This window comes from Microcebus murinus, chromosome 11, assembly GCF_040939455.1.
Source record: "Microcebus murinus isolate Inina chromosome 11, M.murinus_Inina_mat1.0, whole genome shotgun sequence".
Lineage (NCBI taxonomy): Eukaryota > Metazoa > Chordata > Mammalia > Primates > Cheirogaleidae > Microcebus > Microcebus murinus.
The window spans coordinates 47,640,859-47,658,637 of record NC_134114.1 but is presented as its reverse complement, the minus strand read 5'-3'; the positions used below and the strand labels follow the sequence as shown (position 1 = coordinate 47,658,637).

Sequence of the window (17,779 nt, the reverse complement as noted above, 5' to 3'; positions counted from 1 at the left end):
TAGCAGATTTAAATCCAGGCAATCTGACTGCAAAGCTTGTTCTCACATACTATACTCAATTGCCTCTATCAGATTTGCACAGCTGTATTATGAGACAGCCAAAGTGGATACTTTGGTCAAAAATGCACACAGAAAGGTAATCTTGTATTCTATTGGTGGAAATACAAAGTGACAGCAAGTCTTCAGAGGGAATTTGATTCAACCTATCAATTTTAACTACATACATAATAAGAGTATATGTGGGAGACAGGACTGGGTAGAATTTTCATTTTCTATTTTATATAATTCCATATTTGAATTGTTATAGCAAGATTATTTTTATAATCAGAAAAAAAGGTTAAAGTAATTATTTTATCCCTTTGCCTATCCAAAGCCCCTCATCTTATCCAGCCTTCCTATCCTACCCTAAATTATCTCACTCTGTAGACACTTATAAGACAGAACTGATAGGAATTCCAATTACTAAGATAAGAAGGATAAGGAAGATGACTCCCAGGGTCCCTAGCTTGGGAATGGCTTTCAAAAGAAAGAGCAAACAGGACACTATGTTGATGTCAGGTATCCATGACAAATCAAACAGCATCTACTACATGCTACCCTGTAGTTAGCACCAAGACAATTAACTGAATCTTTTGAAGTCCCCAGAGTATTAACAAGGTACCCAAAGGATCCATCTGATGCTGCCAGGATCTTTATCTTTTCCTAGAAGACTGAGAGTAGATCTATTCCAGTTACAAAAGGATATTCCAGTACACCTCTTAAATTACTTCCAAAATCTCTAGGGAAAGGGAAGTCAAATCAACTTGTTAGAGGCTGGATGACAGCCTTGGCAAGGAGATTCATTTTTAGAATATAGGTTTCTTGCACTGGTCCTGATACAAACATACCCTCTTCCTCTGTTCCTCCATCCCCCACAGAGTCTAGAAGTGACCTAAGGTTTGATATTCCAAGGACATCATTATCAGGAAAATAGACACATGTCCAAACATCAGGATCATGCGAACAATATAACCTCAATATGAAAAACACAATCACATCAAAATCTCTGCACTCATACTGAAATTGAACAATTATCTCCACAAGGACCTTGTCCAAGGTAGATAATAATAGTACTGGATTCTTTTTCCATCCATCTTTCATATACTAGCCTCAGGAATTATTGGAGAATTAAATATTTCACCTAAGTGTATTTTATCATAGAATTAAAGCTTGCCTTTTACATTTTAAAATTTTATTGCTTTAGAAATACTTTGGGGGGCTGGGAGCGGTGGCTCACACCTGTAATACTAGCACTCTGCGAGGCCAAGGCGCGGGGATTGCTTGAGGTCAGGAGTTCGAAACCAGCCTGAGCAAGTGTGAGATCCCGTCTCTACTAAAAATAGAAAGAAATTAATTGGCCAACTAAAATATATAGAAAAAATTAGCCAGGCATGGTGGTGCATGCATGTAGTCCCAGCTACTCGGGAGGGCTGAGGCAGCAGGACTGCTTGAGCCCAGGAGTTTGAGGTTGCTGTGAGCCAGGCTGAAGCCATGGCACTCTAGCCCGGGCAACAGTGAGACTCTGTCTCAAAAAAAAAAAAAAAAAAAAGAAAGAAAGAAAACTAGAGTGAACCCTGTGGTGCTGTATAAGAACTGCAGTTATTGTGGAAATATACAGATGCTCCTTGATTTATAATGGGTTTATGTCTGGAGTAACCCATCCTAAGTTGAAAATGCATTTAATACCCCAATAAATCCATGGTAAAGTAAAAAACCATAAATTGAGCCATTGTAATAAGAACATCTGCATATATTTCATAGATATAAAAATAAACATATCTTGTTTCCCTAAAAATAAGACAGGGTCTTATATTTCTTTTTCCTCAAGAAGACACTCTAGGCTTATTTTCAGGGAATGTGTTATTTTTTTTAAGTACGGTACAACAATCTACATTTATTCAAATATAGTTAAGTCGTCTTCTTCTGGAATAGCATCATAACTCTCTAAACCCCGAATTCCATCCTGAATTTCTTGCTACTCTATTTCCTTTAGAACCATTGGCCCCAGTCTCTCATGTCGAGCAATGGAGCTCTCATGGGACAGATGAGAAGGGCTGGTCGTCTTCTTTACCACGCGGACGAACTGCATGGGTTCTGCAGATACACTGTGTAGCCACGCCAATCACTAGCTCTTATTTTCAGGGTAGGGCTTATATTGCAGAAATGCTTAGAAATCCTGCTAGGGCTTATTTTATGGGTAGGTCTTATTTCCGGGGAAACATAGTAGATGTAAGTATGTGTATGTACATAAAATATTCCCTAGCTCTATACATTAAGAAAGCCTAGGAACAGCAACACCCCAAGAGCAACAAACACAACAAGCACCCAGATCTTGGATTCTAAAAGCCATTTTCCACTAAAAATAACTAGGAAAAGTAGAAGATAAGTTTAGAACTTCTTATTGTGCTAAAAAGGAGTGCTCAAATAAGGAACCAATATGTCAAAAACAAACAAAAAAATAAGTTAGGAGTTCTCATGGGGCAAATCAAGAAAAATTTGAGTATAAAAGTAAATGATAATGGGTTATATATCCCTGTGAACATAACAGGAAACCATAAGTCTACATAGATGTAAATTAATGAATTAAAAATATGACGAGGAACAAAGTATTTACATAGTTTCAAAGTATTTACCTCCAAAATATTCATTAATTACAAACAGAGAAAGAGTATCTTGAAAAATAAGAAGTCTAGTAGTCACAACTTTAATCACATAAAATGATTCTCAGTATTGGGACAACCTGAAATTGCTTGCCATCTGATAAAATGCAATGAGAAGAATGCAGTATCACTTCTATGATAATTCTGCGAAAGTTCTAATCATAAAAATCCAATCGTCAAATCTAATCAAAGACCTAATCATGAAAAATATCAGACAAATTAAAATTGAAGGACAGTCTACCAAATACTAGGCCTCTAATTTTCAAAAGTGTCAAGGCCCTGAAAGAAAAGACTGATTGTTCCCGACTGAAGGAGAATAAAGAAACAACAGCTAAATGTAATATTATGACTCTGAACTGGATTTTTTTTTTAATTTTTTGTAGAGATGAGGTCTCCGCTATATTGCTCAGGCTGGTCTTGACTCCTAACCTCAACTGATTGTCCTGCCTCAACCAACCATATAGTGCTGGATGAACTAGATCCTTATGCTCTAAGGACATTATTGGAACAACAAGCGAAGTTTAGATGTTAGTAAAGGATTCATGTAAATTTTCTGATTTTGATGATAGAGATATCACTATGTAGGAGAATGTCCTTGTTTGTAGAAAATAAAATTAAAATATTTAAGGGTGATGGGGCATCAGATTGGCAACTTACTGTCAAATGGTTCAGGAAAAAAGTTCCGATTTTTTGTATGCCATTGTTTCAAAAATTAAAATATGAAAAAATTACAAAAAAATCTATAGCAGTGCTGAAAACCTGGTGGGGTATATCAATAAGTAAGAACAGAATGGATTACAGAGAATACAAAGTAGACTGGGGCATGAGAGAATGACAACAAAATGTAATCCATCTGAGGGACCAGATAACCAAAACAAGCATAAAGTGGAATCTCCTAAAAAGATAAATTTTCTTAGCAAGGAGGTTTAAGAGAGGTGTGTATGTCTGGGCAGTCAGCCAGGTATGAGAACCACAGTAAGATGCTTCATGGATAAAACATCTAGTACAGCTGTCTGTACTGTGGGAGATTTGACTTGGACAGTATGACCATGAAAATAGGAGATTAGCTCCTGAAGGACAGGAAACACCTGTGACCAAAAAGTCAAGCTACCCACATACCCTAAAGGAGAAACCCATTAACCACCCCCACCCCCACCCTTTCCTCTTCTAAGCAATTACCAAAGCAAGAAGAACAGGGATTCACTTGGACTGGTAAAATACATTTAAATGACCAATACGTATAGGTTAGGCTAGGCCATAATATAAAACTTTGAACACCATGAAAAATCTAACATTTGAGGAAAAACCAAAAGCATGACATATACCAAGAACAATTCAAATTTCTGTGTCAGCAGAGGAAATGGAAAACAATGTTAAAACAGTAATATCTCAGAGATTCAAGGTTACATGTAGACTAAAAATAAAGCTAAAAAATAAAAACCAACTAAAACGAAAAACCAGAGTTCTCAGACACTCTTTCCCCCAAACAAATAACAAAGTAACTGAAAAGAAGTGAAGATCAAGTGAGCTAAAAGATCAAACCTCAAGATTCTCCCAGAATTCAATACCAAAAGACCAAAAAAAATATTTTTCATACAGAACTTATCTGGGAAAAAAAGACCAAAAAAATTAAAGGAAATAATGAAAGCTCCACAAATCCCAACATCCACCTAAGTTCTCAAAGTGTGAACCCCAAGCCCTGGAAGTCCACAGCCCCTGGGAGTCCCTAAAACACTTTCAAGGAGTCTTGCAGGTCAAAACTATTTTCATAATACTGAGACATCATTTTTCCCTTTTCTATTATGTTAATGTTTACACTGATGGTGCAAAAGCAATGGCAGGTAAAACTGCTAGCACCTTAGAAAGAAAAATGGTAGTGCCTTCAAGCACCACTACATATTCCCAGATTTATTTTTAAACGCCACTTAAGAGTAGTATCTTTAATGAAACAATAAGAAATAATGCATGTTATAATATCATAAACAGGTAAAAGATGTATCCTAAGTACAAGATAAATCAATGGACTTTAAGGTAAAAAGAAATGAAAATTTCATTAATACGGTTCCAGATTCAATATTGTCACTAACCTTTTAAAAAACTACTACTTGTCAAATTTTGGTGTACCAAATATGTCAAATTTTTATATCAAAGAGTATCTAAAATTATCTAAAAAAAAAGCTATGAAAATACTCCTCCCTACCCCAACCACATATCTATATAAGGCTAGATTTTCTTCATACAACTTCAACCAAAACAACATATTGCAACAGATGGCATAAAGAAGCAGATATGAGAATCGAGCTGTTTTCTATTAAGACAAACATAAGAGACTTGCAAAAATATAAAACACTGCCATTCTTTTTGCTAAATATTTGTTTTGGAGAACAGTTATATTTATATTAAAACAATGTTACGTTAACATACAATAGTTGTGTTTATAAATTAATTTTTTAGTTTAATTTCTAACAGGGAAAATGTTATAAATAACACATATAAACCAAGTCTCTTTGGGGTTCTCAATAATTTGTAAGAGTATAAAGGGTGTGTAAAACCAAAAAGTTTGAGAACAGCTACCTTAGGGCCATTAATATTTCTTGTAATCATACCATGCTATAGTATAGTGAATTCTCCTACAGACAGACGAAACGTGTAAGGCAATTCTGTCCAAAGTAAGTTGTTCCAGACTATTTTCTAAGTTATTCAGTCTTCTTTTCATTCTTCTATTTCCTCACTGTAATACCATAGGTAAGAACTTCACAATGTTGCTAATGTGCCTTTCTCACCCCTTCTAGGACACCAAAAAGCCAAGAGACAACTCACTATGTACATAAGTAAATGGGCTCTGAATAATGATGCCACTATGAATGAAGTCCCCAGATTTTTGTTATACCTGTTGATTACCTAGATGTCATTTTTTATTATTTCTAGTTTTCTACTACATTTTATATACCAAAAGTTATAGATAAATAACTAGATAAGTAGAATATTAATAAGTGGAGTTTTAGATGTTCTTTTCTATTGTCTTACATATTAGCACTTATAAACTCTGGCAAGGCCTTCTTCATCCAATGGTGTCTGGAACAATATTTGAACGGACAAGAATAAAGTGAGTGGTAGAGTTCCACTGTGCTTATTGCAAAAGAAGACAATTTCAAAATTTGGGGGAAACTGTGACAGAGAAGACATCTAATTTGAAAGGTAGGACAGGAGAGAAAGGTATAGAAAAGGAAGGTACACAGAAGTAAGTCTGTATGTTTTAAGACAAAAATATAATAAGAAGGTAGAGTGGGTTGTAGAGAGTCTTAATACATAAGAAAAGTAACAATCTGGTATTATCTTAACAATTAATGCTGAGGACATTAACAAGAATTGAGAAAACAAAGCATAAAGAATCACGAAACATGGCAGGGCACAGTGGCTCACACCTGTAATCCTAACACTCTGGGAAGCCAAGGCAGGAAGATTGCTTGAGCTCAGGAGTTCGAGACCAGCCTGAGCAAGAGACAGACCCTGTCTCTACTATAAGTAGAAAGAAATTAGCTTAACAACTAAAACCAGAAAAACTTAGCCGGGCATGGTGGTGGGTGCCTGTAGTCCCAGCTACCAGAGAGGCTGAGGCATGAGGATCACTTGCGCCCAGGAGTTTGAGGTTGCTGTGAGCTAGGCTGATGCCATGGCTCTCTAGCCTAGGCAAGAGTGAGACTCTGTCTCAAAAAAAAAAAAAGAAACACAAAACAATATATTAACATCAAGTTAAAGACTGGCATGTACACTGAATTGTAATACAAAGGAAATATTCAGAATTAAATAGGCTGAAATAAATTTTTTCTACTGCATGTTTTGAGCAGTTATTTGAGGTGATAGACATGAACTAACAAAGTCTGGAAAAAAGGGTGAGAACAAAATATAATTAAGAAACAATAGATGAACATAGAGAAAACAGGGTAAGTAAATTAAGCTAACTATAATTAGAAGAGAAAGCTGAACAATAGCTCGATTTCTTTTTTACAACTAGGAAACCTAAGACAGAGGAGAAAGCTAAAAGGTAAATCTGGAAAATAGGAGTAGTACAATTCAAGAGTTAGCAATGATAGCCACCCAGAAAGAAAAAAATGATAATAATGTAGGGAAAAACAAAGAAAAGTGGAAGGCAGGAATGCTGAACTTACTTCCTTAGAAAATTCAAAAGTAGATATTAAAGAGCATAATTCATGTAGACATATTCTATGGCAACAGCAAACAAATAAATAATGTGCATTCAAAAACTGACTAATCAACCTATTGTCAACAGATAAACCACATATAGCTATCAGGTAAGAAAAAGAGGGACATCTTTAGGGCTTTATAATACAAGTGTTCCCAGAAAAGAAAGAAAACATTTATTATAACAGATTAAAGAATGAGCAAATAAGAGGCAAAATGAAAATGCAAGCAACAAAGTATGGCGTTTAAAGAGAATACGAATAAGTTACAAAAAAGAAAATTACTTTGCTAACCAATATAACTAAAATTCCCGCATAATCCCAAATACTTAAGTACTACCATAATCTATTTCTAAAACAAAAGCAGCTTAAAGTCTAAATCATATTATCTATAAGCAATTATTTCAAGTAAATGCCTAAATATGCACAAATGTTTAAGTGTGTTTCTTAGGCGTTATTATTTACTACCAATAACTCAATATTAACAATGTCTAAAATAACTGAAATTTAGAGATTTATCGATGATATATGCAAAATGTTATCACTTCATTAAGAAACAGCACACAGGCCAGGCATGGTGCCTCACGCCTTTAATCCTAGCATTGGGGAGGCCAAGGAGGAAGGATGGCTCAAGGTCAGGAGTTCAAAACCAGCCTGAGTAAGAGTGAGAAGAGTGAGACACCCCCCCTACTAAAAATAGAAAAATTAATTTGCCAACTAAAATATATAGAAAAAATTAGCTGGGCATGGTGGCGCGTGCCTGTAGTCCCAGCTACTCAGGAGGCCGAGGCAGTAGGACTGCTTGAGCCCAGGAGTTTGAGGTTGCTGTGAGCTAGGTAAATGCCAAGGCACTCTAGCTCAGGCAACAGAGACTTTGTACCTCTGTTAGGTTTTTATACATGAAGTTTGCAATAACTTGACCTCAAATGACAATGAGACTTTATAACTTAATCCAACTTGAATTAGTTTAAATTCTAATAACTCATTACCTTCAATAAACAGAGCATTTTGTGCAATATTTTAGCAAACACTTTGGAAGTACTCTATACTTGCCAATTTAATCTAAGAAAAACTCACACAATACTAAAATATCCGAATTTTGAAGCCATTTTAAAATATCTTGTTTCTTTTAAACCTCTTTTCAAACCTTTGTCATGTTTTAAAAAAGCTTCAAAAATATTTAGAATTTTACACACTATAAAACCTAAAGTTTATTAAGTTAATTCAGTGCTAAACCAACAGAATTCTAAGTAAATCACAAAGTATGCCTGTTGAGAGAAAAAAAGAGAACCAAAGACAATTACACAGGTGAACACCTCACTTTTAAAAATGTGTTGTCTGCCTAGCTCTTGGGAGGCCGAGGCCGGCGGATTGCTCAAGGTCAGGAGTTCAAAACCAGCCTGAGCAAGAGCGAGACCCCGTCTCTACTATAAATAGAAAGAAATTAATTGGCCAACTGATATATATATAAAAAATTAGCCGGGCATGGTGGCACATGCCTGTAGTCCCAGCTACTCGGGAGGCTGAGGCAGAAGGATCACTCGAGCCCAGGAGTTTGAGGTTGCTGTGAGCTAGGCTGACGCCATGGCACTCACTCTAGCCTGGACAACAAAGCGAGACTCTGTCTCAAAAAAAAAAAAAAAAATGTGTTGTCTGCATCTAAACATACTTCTCTGTCCCAAAAAAGATCAAGAGCTATATTTAAAATCAGAAGTTTAAATAATTTTCAAGTGCTATAATATTTTTGTATAAAATTTACTAACAAATAGAAACATCTTTGCGAAGTGATAATTCTCTGTAAAAGACTTGCTTTACTAAGGCTTTGCTGCTCAGACGCCAAGCATAAACCATATAAGGAAACTGAAGTTCAATGCCATTAATTTTGTTCCGCTCTTTCAGATGCCCAAGAATAACCTCTTTTGCTGCCTGATGATAAGTTCCAAAATCATAAAGTAGATCAGTTATGCACTTTAAATCCCTTGATAAAGCTAGTTTGACTTAACAGGAATTACTTGATGGTTCACAAATCTTAACAACAATGGGAAAAAAAATCTCCAGAGACCATGCTCTGGAAAAAAAAATCAAAATATATACTAATAAATAGTTTAAATACTCCCTTTTTGAAGTGTACTTAATAATGTAGCAAAGAACAAACTGTGAAATAATTTGATCCTAAGCTTTATAAGCCTACCTTTTCTCTTTGAACTAAAGAAAGTCAACTCTTTCCTCAGGTTTCCGGTAATTACTTGAGGTAGCATAGGCAAACTAAACATCAATCTATATTTAAGATATATTTATCAACAGGATACCATATTTATTTAATATTAATTAAAGTACAGTATTATCTTTCACCTGCCTCTAGCACAAAAACACTGAGGGAAAACTAAACTTAAAAAGACTAAAACACTGAAAAAACAGCTTGGGTTTGCTACTACCAAAACTAGTTTGATCTATGAAGCCAACCCATTGGTCCAGAAGTGTTCACAACTCTGACTGGTGGAATGTTTGCCATGCTTCACAAATTCCTACCCCCACAGAAGGGACCTATCACTTATTAAGCAGAACCGACCAAAAACACGAAAATGTAACCAACGCGAAAATGTAAACACTGTACTATTCAAAAAGCACAGCTTTTTACCACATTCAATATGATTCCCATGAAAGTCGTTTTAAACATTTTACTTCTTATATAGTCTGCTCTGAACTGCACAGAAGTCCTAACAAATCAAACCACTACGGGTATTTGTTTTTAAATTACACGTCTCTCTTTATCCTTACTCCCTCCTTTTTCTTCCCAATAGATTAGTGACAAGAAAAGTCTAGCAGATACTTGCTTTCAATTAATTAACCAAACAAGTATAAGGTTCTAAATGTCTGAAAAGAACACAACTAAAGAAGTATGTTTATTACCCATCCTGAAAAACAACTAAGAACGGCAAAATTTTTGTTTTCTAAAATCCAACGAAATATAAGGATTGGAACTAAAAAAACTATCTAATACGATTAACGCAAAGGCCAAAACAATCGGTATCTGTATAAACAAATGTGGCAGCCATCTCATTAATAGCAAAATAAACACGCGCTGCAACGACCTAACTTTCTTCCAAAACAAAAGTTGCCAGATTCAGCAACTAAATATACAATGTATATGTGCCGGAAAGCTAAAACTTCAGGACCTTGTGCCGAACAAAGACACTCTTTCTTCGGATGGCGGAAAACTTTTCGTCCCACAGCATTCTAACAACCTCTTCCCAAAACACCAGAGTCCAGATGGTACAAGGGGGAGGAAAAAAACAGGTCTATTTCGCACCCAAAATACTATCCACTGAGATATGAGAAAAGGAGAATTTAGGGCAACCTGGGGAAAAGCGAAAGACACACTAAAGTATCATCCTTTTCCGGCCCACGAACTTCGTAACTTCTAGACTCTTTTCGTGAAAATTACCTTTCGGTCGGACAGCGTCTCAGGGCAGCTTTTTCAAGGCTTCGCTTGACATGATTTCCTTCCCTTCATTAGTCACTTAGGATCCTCGCGAACTTCTCTCTCCAGCGAGAGCGGATGTGGGGCGGCCTCCCACAGCAGAAGAGTGGGTTGCTCTGGTAGGGGGCTGGGGTGCGGGTTGGCTTCCTGGCCTCGAGTTCTGCAGGAGTTTCCCAGTCCCAACTAGGATCTCCGCCGAAGGAAAAAAAAAAACTTTTCACTCGTGACACCGCCCGGAATTGCCGTGCGAAACTCACTTCCTGCCTTGGCGAGAAGCAGGATCCAGCTCCGTCCAGGGGAACCCGGAAAACCCGCTCCGCGCGCGCCGCGGAGGGGGGCGGGAGGGGGCGTCCGCCGAGAGCCTCGGGCTCTGGGCGACCGGCGCGCCCCGCACACCCGACGGCCGTGGAACCCCGCCGGCGGGGACGACGACGCCACCAGGGCGCTCGGCGCGTCGCAGCCGCGCTAGGCCGCCGCCGCCTCCTCCTCTCCGCCGCCCCCCGAGTCGGGCGGCGGGGTTATTGTCTCGATAGCTCCTGCCGCGCCCTTCGCCCGCGTCGCCGCCGCCGCCGCTCGGAGCCGGAGCCGAGGGGCCCGGCAGGCTCGAAGGCGGCCCCCTCTCCGGGCCGCCCGTCTGGCCGTCCGTCCTTCCGTTCGTCCCTCCCTACTCGCCCTCGAACCCTCTTCTCCCTCTCCCGTTTTCCCGCTGCCGTCCCTCCGCTCCCCTCCTCGTTCTTCCCCAGCGGCGGTGGCTCCCGGAGAAGCGCAGGGGGTGGGGGCGGACGGCAGCTCGGTCTCCTCAGGAGCTCGCGGGGCCGCGGCAGGGGCCGAGGCTGCGTCCCGCGCCGCCGCGCCACATTCACTCGGGCGAGAGACTGCGAGGGGAGGGGACGCGGGGCGGGCGGGAGGGAGGGAGAGGAGAGAAAGGCGGAGGAACGCGGCTGGGGTGGAGGGGAGCTACTGCCTCACAGGCCGCGGCGGCCACAGCGCCACCGCCCCGCCGGCGAGGGGGAAGAGGCTGCGCGCGGCGGCTCCGCGGCGAGGGCGGGGCGGCCTCCTGCCGGCTTCGCCCCAACCGCCAACAGCCGCCCTGGAGGCCGGCGCGAGCCAGTCAGCGCGCGGGGGCGGCGCGGGCCGACGTCGGCTGCGGCTGGGGGTGGCGGGGGGCGACGGGCCAAGGGCCGTGGGGGAGGGGCCGGCGGCGGCCGCGGGTTCGCGTGCGAGGCGCTGCGTGAGGCCGGCTCTGGCTCCGGCCCCCTGAGGCCTGCCTGCGGGTCCCCGGCCCGCTCTCCGGCCCCGCGCACACCCGCCCCGGAGCGCCCAAGGTGGGGACGCTGACGACGCCAGCCCCGCCAGCTCCTCGCCGCCCCGCGCCCAGCCCGGGAGGTGGAGAGCCCGCAGGCCTCCGCCGCCCCGGCCGGTGGAGTTTCTTTGTACGACAGTAATCGCTGCAAAGGAGTTGTTGAAGTGCAGCTCCGATTTAAGGCAGCAGGTATCTCTTTCAGCTGCGGCACTCCAACTTCCTCTAATGGCACGCTCAGGTTGCAGGAAACCGCAGCGGCGGCTCGGCAGAGCTTCCCACGCCGGCCTTCGAGCTGGCTCGCACAGCAACGCAGCCGAGACTCGGCTTCACACCGGCCGGGCGACAAAGCTGGCGCTGAGAGGGGGGAAATGGCCCGCGAAATTGTCTCAGGATAGAGCCTTTGTTAGAGGAAACGTTGGATACACTCCCGAGTGCGACGTAGGCTTCCAACCCCAGCGGTTTCAGTGGTGCAGTCGTTGGATTGCGCTGGCCCTAATAATTCAGCCTGGCAGAGTCTGCGTTTATTGCGGAGAGAGACTCTTAAGCATTCTGTCAACACATATGGCATAGAAAGCCTCAACCATAACATTGCACAGTTTTTTGCAGTTACTGCTTTAAATATGTTAGCAGACAAGACGGCCTTGTTTTACCTGGAGAAGGAACACAGAAAAACATCCTCCACCCTCATTCTGTGTTGTACTTAACCGTGTACACTGTACAGTGATGGTAATTAGCCTCTGGGTCCCTGAAGTCACTGGTTCAGTTCTTCCATCTGTATTCCACAGATAACAATATCTATTACCAAGTTTGCATAAAGAATTATGTGCCCTGCAGATAATTTTGGGCTTATACGACCAAAGAAAAGAGTTCATAAAGTCTACCAAAGAATTGTTTACCAAAGTGAGTTGCACACTAGTGACAGACACTTGAAATAACTCCAAAGATATTCAAGTCATTTTTTAGGGTTTAGAGCATTTTCACTTATTTTAGAACTGCTGAAATGGGTGCAGGTATTAGTTCCTTAGCAGAGAGCAGAAGTTGGAGATTTACAGGTAGTACCTAAGTGTTCAGGCATATTCAGTGCTGAAGTAGAGGTAAGAGCATTAACTGGAAGCTAGGAAACAGCAGGCAGGTATACTAGTAAAAGTTGGATATCTATTTTTGTGAATATGAATCTTAACCATTGCATGAAAAGCTAAAGACAGCATATTGTATAAGCTGTTTTTAATCATCCCAAGAAAAATGTCTTCTTCCCCTTTCAAAAACTGGTTTGAATCTGGTCAGAACTCAGTGGCATACCTCTGAACTGAAAGGGTCACTCTCCTGAATCATCCCAGGATGGAATATCTCCCATATCAATGAGAAACCATCTGAATTCTGTGATCCCAGTGTTGCATCTAGTCTCAGTTTGATTCAAGACCCCTTTAAATGTGGTACCATAGAATCCAGTAAACCCAACCCTGTCCTCCAAGCCTAAATAAGTAGGACCAGACCACTTCTGTAGGCTAAGACTTGCCCTGATCCTAGCCTTTATTTATTTAAACTTATACTCAGGACCAACCATTCAAGCTAGAAAAGTCCCTGTGACCAAAAACCCTTCTCCAACTACACTGAAATTCTGCCATTAGACTTTTATCCCTTTAGGTAGTTTATTTCTCTAGCACAAAACCATAATCCTGAGAAAAGTAATATTTTAAGCCTTATTACACATTTATACCTAATTCATCAGATTGTTTCCCTAAAGCAGCTTTTGATGGAAGGGAAAAATAGAGATAACATATACTGAGGTTGAGTAGATAGGCAAGGGAAATATGGTCTCATTCCCTTAGAGCAATATGTGGAGAGTAGAGGAGTACAGGCAATAAAATGACTCCCATTTGATTAAATAAGTCCTGCTTACTCACACTGTGAGAAGGAGCCCCCCAAAACACTGGCCTTAAGAGGATGGAGGCCAGGATACACTTGTCAATGTAGTTGACCCTTGAACAACACAGGGGATGGGGTGAGGCCCCCCTGGGTGTTTAACTTTTGACTCCCCCAAAACTGAACTAATAAGACTACTGTTGACTAGAAGCCTTACCAAAACCACAGTTGATTAACACATATTTTGTATGTTATAGGTATTATATACCATCTTCTTACAATAAAGTAAGCTAAAGAAAAGAAAATGTTATTAAGAAAATCATAAGGAAGAGAAAATGCATTTACAGTACAATAGTGTATTTATCAATACCATAAGTTTGGTTTGTTTACAAGATGAATCATCTATCTGAAATGGGAGGCAACTGTAGCTGCAGACCTCAATCCACAGTACATGTCAAGCAATTCAACTTTTCCTTATAATGTCTTGACTTCTCTACTTCTTGGGAGTACCTCCAGCATCACTAGTGGCACTTCGAGTGGGTCCCATGGTGTTATTCAAAGTTTATGGTATTGAACAAAACACAGTGAAAAATATGCAAGAACTGTGAGAGATCACTTTTTACCACAATATGAAATTTACTAGAGAGATGAACTGCTCATGTGGAGATAATTGGCATCACACAGCATTTTAAGCAGATACTTGTAATACTTGAACTCCCTGAACAGCAACATGAAGTAGCCGCAAATATTATAATAGTACAGTATGTACTACAGTTAATGTTATGCAGTTATGATTTAGTATTGCATCTTTATGTTTGTTTTCATTTCTCTACACTGCTAACAGTACCATGTAAGTTCTGTATTTGTCTGCAAGTTTCTTCAAATTGTTGCAAATCTCAAAAAAATTTTCCAGGCCGGGCGCGGTGGCTCACGCCTGTAATCCTAGCTCTCTGGGAGGCCGAGGCGGGCGGATTGCTCGAGGTCGGGAGTTCGAAACCAGCCTGAGCAAGAGCGAGACCCCGTCTCTACTATAAATAGAAAGAAACTAATTGGCCAACTAATATATATAGACAAAATTAGCTGGGCATTGTGGCACATGCCTGTAGTCCCAGCTACTTGGGAGGCTGAGACAGAAGGATCACTTGAGCCCAGGAGTTTGAGGTTGCTGTGAGCTAGGCTGACGCCACGGCACTCACTCTAGCCTAGGCAACAAAGCAAGACTCTGTCTCAAAAAAAAAAAAAAAAAAAAAAAAATTTCCAATATATTTATTGAAAACAATCCATATATATAAGTGGACCCACATAGTCAAACCCAAGTCATTCAAGGGTCAACTGAAGTTATCTATTTTGCAAATATATCTTTAATACTCCCTTTATAAAGTACCTTCCCAAGAATTCTGCATCTGTGCTCATAGGTAAGGGCAAAATAACACCTATATGATTAGGGTATTCAGTAATCAGAAATAATGATTCACCTTTGTTATTCATCACTGACTATTTAGCTCTAACTCATATGAGCAACATACACAGATATAGCCAAATCTTCCATTTGTTCTACAAGGCATTCCCATTCTATGCTTACAGATTAGTTTCCTTAGAAAATCCTTCCATAGGACCTTGAACTAAAATGGACTTAACTTTTCAATTATGATTAAAAGGAGAATTAAAACCCTACCTTAAACAAGGCTGCCCAGCTGTGATTGTGTAATGAATAATTGAATTCCAAGACCACCTTAGAGAGTAAGCTAATAAATGTTTATTGACAGTATATCTTCATCTTCCCCATATAACTTCACCTTCCCTGTTGTGATACTCTAAATGATTCTCTGTGAAAGGCAGGAAATCTTTTCTTTGAGATTCCCCTGCCCAAAGGCTGGGCACAGGAAAGGAATTACTTCTGCTAGAGATAAGCCACTTCATCTGAAGGAAAGCCTTAAGGCCTTAAGCATTCCAGGGAATGTACACAACATCCATCAGAAAAAAAAAGTACTGAGAGCCTAACCGCTGTTTTAAAAAGGGTCTCCCTGTCATTTCCCCCATGCCAGCCAAGCAGCTATGCAGAAGCCTTGGGGAGACAAAGATAGCAGAGGGCAAGGAAAAATTTGGAATGATAATTCTTTCCTCCTTTTTTAAAACCCTAGTAAGAATTGGTTACCTAAAAACACAGTTTTTATCAGAGTAGTGTTTGGAAAACATGAATCTTCAGGCTAGAATAGGGTTAGTTTCAAAAGAAGTCTAGAAGCATTAGATCAATTAGGTCATAATGCACTACAACATGTATTTTTAATAGGAATTTGACTTCCTTATTTTCACTTCCAGCTTAGCCCCTTGATGGAGACAACAGGAGGTTAGGGTAGCAAGTCTGTGCAAATGAGATGCTTTGGCTCAAAAGAGACAGCACGTGTAGGAACCAATATTAGTGATTTTATAATACTTTGGGAATGGAATTTCCTCTCTCAAAACATGTTTCTACCTTCGAAGCATATTTTCAGTAATATTTTATGGAAAGTCTGCCTCTATTTATGAAGTTTTTAAGTCTTTTTACCCTAGCATAGTATATGCTTGAAAATCTTTTTTTCTATCCTATACATTTTACCAAAGTTAAATTTTTTTCAGATGTATTATGAACTTTTTAAATGTGGGGAAAAAACAAATAATACCTGCCAGATTATTTGTATTGTTTCTGAAATAAGACTGCTTGAATTAGAAATTTGGCTACTGAGTGACCATGGGCAAGTTCCTAAATGTCTATAAACATAAACTTGAGCTTCCTCATCTCTATAATGGGGACTATAATACTAACTGCCTTAAAAGTTACTGGAAAGACTAAATGGGACAATGCTTGTAAAGTGCTTAGCATACTCAGAAGTGTTAGCTCTTATTAGTACTGTACTTTTTTTTTTTTTTTTTAGAGATGAGGGCCTCACTATGTTGCCCAGGCTAGCGTGCAGTGGCTAATCACAGGTGCAATAATAGTGCACTTCCACCTTGAACTCCTGGACTCAAGCAATCCTCCAACCTCAGCTCCCAAGTAGTAAGGGTGCTAGATGCAAGCCACACTGCACCTGGCCTAGCAATGGTCTTTTAAATGCACAGATAATATGTACCCTGCTTCCATCATTTCTAAGGTGCCCATATAGTCTATCACCCAAACTAGGACACTTTGAGAGTAAAAGCAGATATTATTCATAATTACCATAATTACACAGAGACAACAAATGTAAAACCAGAACTGTCCTGGCCCAACTGGAGCAATAATTTCCAACCCTGTTGTCTTCTTCTGATCCACTTCCCCACTCCAGTCCTCCTAGTATGAATCATAATCTATTTCTAACACATTACAAGGTACATACTTCTTTCCAAATCATAGCAGTATTAAATCAACAAAAGTCTATTCAGACTTCTATTGGACTGCTTATTGCCCTTCAATGCAGGTTTTCACTTAAGAATATCATCTTTCTTTGAATAACAAAAATTGGTCTTTTCCTACTCATTTAAACCCATACTTAATAAACTTAAATTTTCTATAGTATTTAAAAAAAATATCTAGCATCATAAGTGCTGTGAAAATAGCCAATACATGGATCTTAAACACAATTTGAGGTGCAGTAAGAGGCTAGATGGCCTGCTCTAAAATGACAACTATGTTGCATAAAAACTTTCCTTTTTAGTTAAGCATTGTATCCTTTCTATTTCAAAGTCATAGTAAATCTTCTCTGTATTGTCAAAGACTACCATATCATAACCAGAATACTGGATAAATCTCACCTAAGTCAGATTTAATCAGCACTTAAAAAATGCTATTTTTCAATTGGATTTTCTAAAATAATTCTGAATATGCTATAAAACTCAAACTTTCTTCCCTTGGAAAGAAATTTTATTTTATGTAAATTGACTGCAAATTTCCTTCAAAAATGCTGATCTAAACTGTAACATTTAAAAATGTTTCTTCTGGGCCGGGCACGGTGGCTCATGCCTGTAATCCTAGCACTCTGGGAGGCTAAGGTGGGAGGATCCTTTGAGCTCAGGAGTTCGAGACCAGCCTGAACAAGAGGGAGACCCTGTCTCTACTAAAAAAATAGAAAGAAATTAGCTGGACAACTAAAAATACATAGGCAAAAATTAGCCGGGCATGGTGGCGCATGCCTGTAGTCCCAGCTACTCAGGAGGCTGAGACAAGAGGATCGCTTGAGCCCAGGAGTTTGAGGTTGTTGTGAGCTAGGCTGACACC

At 40.0% G+C, this 17,779-nt stretch overlaps 1 protein-coding gene across 11 annotated transcripts in view; it reads right to left on the bottom strand.

Annotated features, from left to right (window-relative positions):
- The window catches only part of ERBIN (erbb2 interacting protein), a 138,166-nt gene extending 126,891 nt beyond the window's left edge, over nt 1-11,275 (bottom strand). For 7 of the 11 annotated variants that reach the window (XM_076008057.1, XM_076008058.1, XM_020289996.2 and 4 more), the window contains exon 1: nt 10,347-11,274. The gene's annotated coding sequence lies outside the window, so the exon portion shown is untranslated. Of the gene's footprint in view, nt 1-10,346 lie in introns of all 11 variants that reach the window. The other 4 variants (XM_012784103.3, XM_020290003.2, XM_020290004.2 and 1 more) reach the window with 2 other exon arrangements.
- Between the last annotated feature and the right edge of the window lie 6,504 nt (nt 11,276-17,779).